Raw genomic sequence first — 6,128 nt, 5'->3', positions numbered from 1 at the left:
CCAACTAATCTCCCCACTCTTCCCTAGGCAGATTCATTGCCTACTTTAGTCACAAGTCCTAACAGTGGGATACTCTTGGTTATATATAATCAAATAATCTATCCACTGTCCCATGAGGACTCTCATACTTTTCTGAATATGTCTCAAACATTTCTTTGGAAACATCTCCACCATACATGCCTGATTCATCCACACTGTCATCTTCTGTGTGCTAGAGCCTCTCATTCTTTGTCATCCTGACTCAAATTTCCCCCTTCTTCCCATCTATCTAACCCTAAACCCAGAGAAATTTTCAAAGAGGACTTGCTTCCTAAGAAACAGGTAAAAGAATGGGATTTTTATTTAAATCTGTCACCAGGAAAATGTTAAATTATGAGGGTGGAACTAGGGAAGATATATGAGAGTAAAGAAGTTTAGAATCTCCATCACCCTTAGATACTCCATTCATGATAAACATGCTTATTGAGGAAAATTCTTCTATTTTGGCTCAAACCTCAGAAGTTATATATTCAGGTTTTTACTTAACCTCCAAATTTCCCCGAATCTGTGGCCAAATCAATTATTAGAGTACTAAGTGAAGTAAATCAGCATTTGCCTCAGTGTTGGTTTTCCACCTCCTGCTCTTACACTCCATGGCTCTGAGTGGCCTTCGACATACCACTTAGTGTCCCAAAGTCAGTCTTGAGTCAAAGGATTGGATTAGATGAATGTCAACTGTGTTCCAGCTACAAATGATAGCCCAACCAGAACTGGTTTATGCAACAACAATAAAATTATAAGTGGTGAACATCCAGGGATGAGACTAGCTTCAGCAGTGGCCTGATGCAGGGCCTAGACGATGACACCAGAATCTATCTCTTGCCTCTACTATTTCCGGGTGGGCTCTGTTTGGGCTGTACATGGAGGTCTCTACCTACCAGGAGCTTCACTCTCCATTTCTTTCTGGAATAGCTCAAACAATGGCACAGAAATAACCTCCGGGGCTCCCACTAACCTGACTTGTTCCATATCTCCATCCTTGAAGCAAGCACTATGGGCAGGGGGATGGGGTGCACTGGTAGTTCAGTCTGGGCCCGCAGCCAGCTTATGTATTTAAAAGTATATAACTAGTTGTCTCTTATCTCCTCACAGAACGATCTTCAGGCAGCAAACTAACCCAGCACTTGATGCCAGAGAATTTTCCAGAATGAAAGCATTCTAAAACTTCTCTAAGAAATACTGAGCCAAGGACATCCTTATTTATCATTAAGGAGCCACGTAGAATAGTGTTCTGAACATGTCAACTATTCTTTGGCATCTCACCAACAATACCTTGAATTAACAAGCGCAAGAAAAGCAAGAATCCAGGGATTTTTGGTATTCTGTAATCACTTCTTTAATAATTAACCTGTTTTCGTGCAAAAAAAATGACTTGTCTTCAATTCATACAAATAGGAATTTCGTCTTATGCTTAGAATTAGTAAAAGAACTACTTACCAGGAACATAAAAGTTAACGGTATGAATGATGAGGCAACAAAACGCAGACTTCATTTATCTAGTGCACTAAGGGACAATCCTGACAATGATTTTTCTTCCTGTATCTCTGCCCTCCCCTCTCCAACTCCAAATGCTTTTTTTGCCTAATGGCCCAACATGAAAATTACACAGGGGCTAGAATCCAACTTCCCCCATCATCACATGCTAAACAGTGAGAGGCACAGTCCAAATGCTAAAAGTTGGATGGCAAAGAGCAGGTAAGAGCCTGGCAATACCACGAACAGGGCAGCAAATGATCTAGGTCCCAGCTCGGTAACTACAGACCATGCCAAGTGGCTGTGAGAGGAAAACTAAGCCAAGCTCCTTTTAAGGAGACCAATAAGTACAAAGAATGCCAGAAAAGTAAAGAAGAAGGATACTGAGAAACATCACTGTGATCTCTACACCAGGCAAAGACTATGGCTTGTGCTCAGTGTCTGTTCTGGAACCAAAAGAACTCAGATTGTGGACACAAAGACAGATAGGGGAAGCAGGGCCAGATTCAGGACTCACCTCACAGCAAGGAGCAGCACCCCATAAAATAAAGGCCAAATCACATTATTACCTTCAGCCTTTTGCCCAAACCTTAGGTCTTGATTTCTCCCCAGGCCATACTTCCCACAGTCAATCCCATCTCGGTAAATGGCAATATGATCCACTCAGGTTCCCTAGTCAGACACGTGGAATCATTTTTGATTCCTCTCTCTTTCACCAACAGACCAAGTCCTATGGATTCTGCCTCAAGAACACCTCTCATCTGTTTGCTTCTACCACCATCCTGGTCCAAGTCATTATCATCATCTTTCACCAGGGCAACTGGTCTCCCTGCTTCAGCCCTTGCCACCCACAATCCATTCCCCAACTGGCAGCCAGGGTGCTCTTTATAAAACAACAATGAAATTATAAGATAGTGAATATCTTTATAAAACACACGCTCCCTACTTAAAAACCTTTCAACCACTGGTGAGTATATGGAGAAATCGTAACCCTCATGCATTACAAGTAGGAATGGTTCAATCTCTATGGAAAACAGGTTGGCTGTTCCTTAAAAAGTTAAACATAAAATTTACATATACTCAGTAATTCCACTCCTAGGTATATGTCCAAAAGAAATGAAAACAGGTATTCAAACAAACGTTGTACACGACTGTTCATGGCACCACTGTTCACAATGGCCAAAACATCTGAACAACTCAACATTTTATTTTATTTTATTTTTAACATTTACTTTTGAGACAGAGAGAGACAGAGCATGAACGGGGGAGGGTCAGAGAGAGAGGGAGACACAGAATCTGAAACAGGCTCCAGGCTCTGAGCTGTCAGCACAGAGCCCGACGCGGGGCTCGAACTCACGGACCGTGAGATCATGACCTGAGCCGAAGTCGGACGCTTAACCAACTGAGCCACCCAGGCGCCCCTCATCATTTTAGATGTTCAAATGTTCATCTATAGATGAATGGATAAACAAATGTGGTATGTATACACATACACACACTCACACGCAGATGCATGCACACACAAAGGAATATGCTTCAGTCATAAAAAGGAATGAAGTATTCATACATGCTACAATGTGGATCAACCTTGAAAAGATTATGTTCAGTGAACAAAGCCAGGCACAAAACATCATATATTGTACAATTCAGTATATGAGAAATATTTAAAGTAGGTAAATCCACAGAAACAGAATGCAAAATGGTAGTTACCAGGAAGGCAGGGAGTGGCTGAGAAGCATACCTGCCTAACGGATATGGGGTTTTATTTTGGAGTGATGGAAATATTTTGGAACTAGACAGAGGTTGCACAAAACTGTGAATGTACTAAATGCCACAACTCCATCTGAAACAAAGACTTCTAGAGATGCCTAGGTGGCTCAGGTGGTGGGGTGCTGGACTCTTGATTTCAGCTCAGGGCACAATCTCGTGAGCTCTGTGCGGAAAGCACAGAGCCTGTTTGGGATTCTCCCTCTCTCCCACTCTCTCTGCCCCTCGCCCACTAGGGCATCTGTGTGCTGCGCTCACACGCGTGCTCTGTCTCTCTCTCTCTCTGAAAATAAACATTAAAAAAAATAAAATAGAACAGAGACTTCTAAACAGAAACTAAACAAAACAGAGACTTCCAGGGAAGATGGCAGAGTGGGAGAACCCTAAGCTTACCTCATCCCACAGATACAACTAGGTAACACCCACATCAGTGTAAATAACCCAGAAAATGACCCAAAGACTTGGAAGAATGACTCACCACAACTAAATGCAGAGAAGAGGCCACAATGAGGAGGGTAGGAAGGGAAGAGAAATGGTGGAGAGATAAATGGACCTGCAGGACTGTCCATGGGAGGGAGGGATGACGAAGGTGTGGGTGCTGAGAGGGGAGAGAAACAGACCCTCACACCAGGCATCCCAGGCACAGGGAATCCACACAGGGAGACTGGGAAGACAAATCCCAATAATATTTGGCTATGAAAACCAGAGGGGCTGAATTTGACGAGTTCTTACCATCAGAGGAGTTTAAGACCTAGAACTATAAAAATCAGCAGGCTCAGCTCTAGAAGAGCTAGGAGGTCATACAAAACAAAAACCTTCCCAGCCACAATAGCAACTAACCACCCAGATGTTGGTTTCTAATACCATTCTCTATAAAAGTAATCAGGACCCCTTGGAGAAATGGCTAATTTCTAGAGACTAGAAAGGACTAGAAAGAAAATATAAAAGATGACTCCGGAGCATCTTAGTAATTACTGAAAGTAAGAAAATGCTCAAGAAAACCACAATGATGGGAGTATGTCAAAGGGTTACAGGAGCAACTGGAAGAGCTGCCAAAGCTGAAACAATGGGACCGACAAAATAAAGTGGTACTGGATTATAACCCAAAGTACAAAATGAATATCCAGCAGTCTATACCGATAAAAATAAATTTAGTAAATAAATGGGGGGAGAACAAACAATCTCCTCTGCAGAAAATCCCTAACTGGTTTACATAGCTATTTCACCCTCATGGAGGTGGAGCAGAGCTTCCCACTAGTTAAGTTTCAGCTGCACAGTGACATTTGTCCCAAGAGCACAGTGCGGAAAGGGAGGAGAGCAATTTTGCAATGAAGAAACCTGACAAACACTACCTCAAGCCAGGTGATCAAGGTTAACATGAACAGTGTTAAGTCATATTAACAGTATGTACACTTATGATGTGATGAGAACGGTACTTTATCTCTGTAGTCTTCCTCCCCCAAACATGTAACTGCAGTCTAATCATGAGAAAAGCATGTGACAAACCAACTGAGGGGCACTCTATAAAGCATCTGACCAGTTCTCCTCAAAACTGTCAAGGTCATCAGTAATAAGTAAAGTATGAAAAATGGTCACAATTATGAATATACTAAAAACCAATGAACCGTATACTTTAAAATGGTGAAATTAATGGGATGTGAATTACATCTCAATAAAAAAGGGAGAAAGGGAGGAAATCAGCCAAAGTGGTTATGGTAATATTAGACAATGTAGATTTTAAAGCAAAAAATATTACCAGGGAGGGGTGTCCAGCTGGCTCAGTCAGGGCAGCGTGCAGCTCCTGACCTTGGGATTGTGAGTTTGAGCCCCACACTGCGTGTAGAGATTAGGTAAGATTAAAATCTTAAAAAAAAAAAAAAAAAAAAAAAAAAATTACCAAGGATAAAGAAGATCATTTCATAATGATAAAGGAGTCAATTAATCAAAGGAACATAAAAATCCTTGATGTTTATTCACCTATTGATAGAGCTTCAAAATATATGAAGCTAAAAATGACAGAATTACAAGGGGAAAAGAGAGAAATACATAATAATTTTCAAAAATGTCAATACCTTCTTCTCCACAGTTGATAGAAGAACTGGATAGAAGCAAGCAAGGATATTATAGACTTGAATAACAACCTAAACTGAATGACATTTATAGAACACTACACCCAACAATAGAATATTCTTCTCCAGTCTACAGTGAACATTTACCAAGACAGATCATCTTCTGAGCTATTAAATAAATCTCAATAAATTCAAATGATTAAAGACAAAGTATATTCTCTGACCACAATGGAATTAAATTACATATCAGCAACATAAAGATCTCAGGAAAACCCCCAAATATGTGGAAATGAAACTTCTTTTTTTTTTTTTTTTTTAACATTTATTTTTGACAGAGAGAGAGAGCACGAGCGGGGGAGGGCAGAGAGAGAGGGAGACACAGAATCTGAAGCAGGCTCCAGGCTCTGAGCTGTCACCGCAGAGCCCAACATGGGGCTCAAACCCATGAACTGTGAGATCATGACCTGAGCCAGTCAGACACTTAACCGACTGAGCCACCCAGGCACCCTGTAAATGAACCTTATTCTAAATAACCCATGGGTCAAAGAAGAAATCAAAAGGGAAATTGGAAAGTATTTTGAAATTAATGGAAATAAAAATATAACATGTCAAAATACATGGAAGAAATTCCATGGTAGCTTGGGAATAAGGGATCACTGGAGAGACGGACCACAAAGAAATATGAGAAAATTTCAGAGGTGATGGATATACTCTCTTGATTTAGGGATGGTTTCATGGGTGTATACGTTAAAACTTATCAAATTGTACCCTTTCAGGGGC

The 6,128-nt window shown here is 41.0% G+C and overlaps 1 protein-coding gene across 1 annotated transcript in view; it reads right to left on the bottom strand.

Moving 5' to 3' along the window:
* Positions 1 to 6,128, bottom strand: part of CDK5RAP1 (CDK5 regulatory subunit associated protein 1) — an 82,019-nt gene that overhangs the window by 31,626 nt on the left and 44,265 nt on the right. The gene's annotated exons all lie outside the window — the stretch shown is intronic.

Source organism: Lynx canadensis, chromosome A3 (genome assembly GCF_007474595.2).
Source record: "Lynx canadensis isolate LIC74 chromosome A3, mLynCan4.pri.v2, whole genome shotgun sequence".
Lineage (NCBI taxonomy): Eukaryota > Metazoa > Chordata > Mammalia > Carnivora > Felidae > Lynx > Lynx canadensis.
The sequence above is the reverse complement of the archived record's forward strand: the minus strand, read 5'-3'. Positions and strand labels throughout refer to the sequence as shown.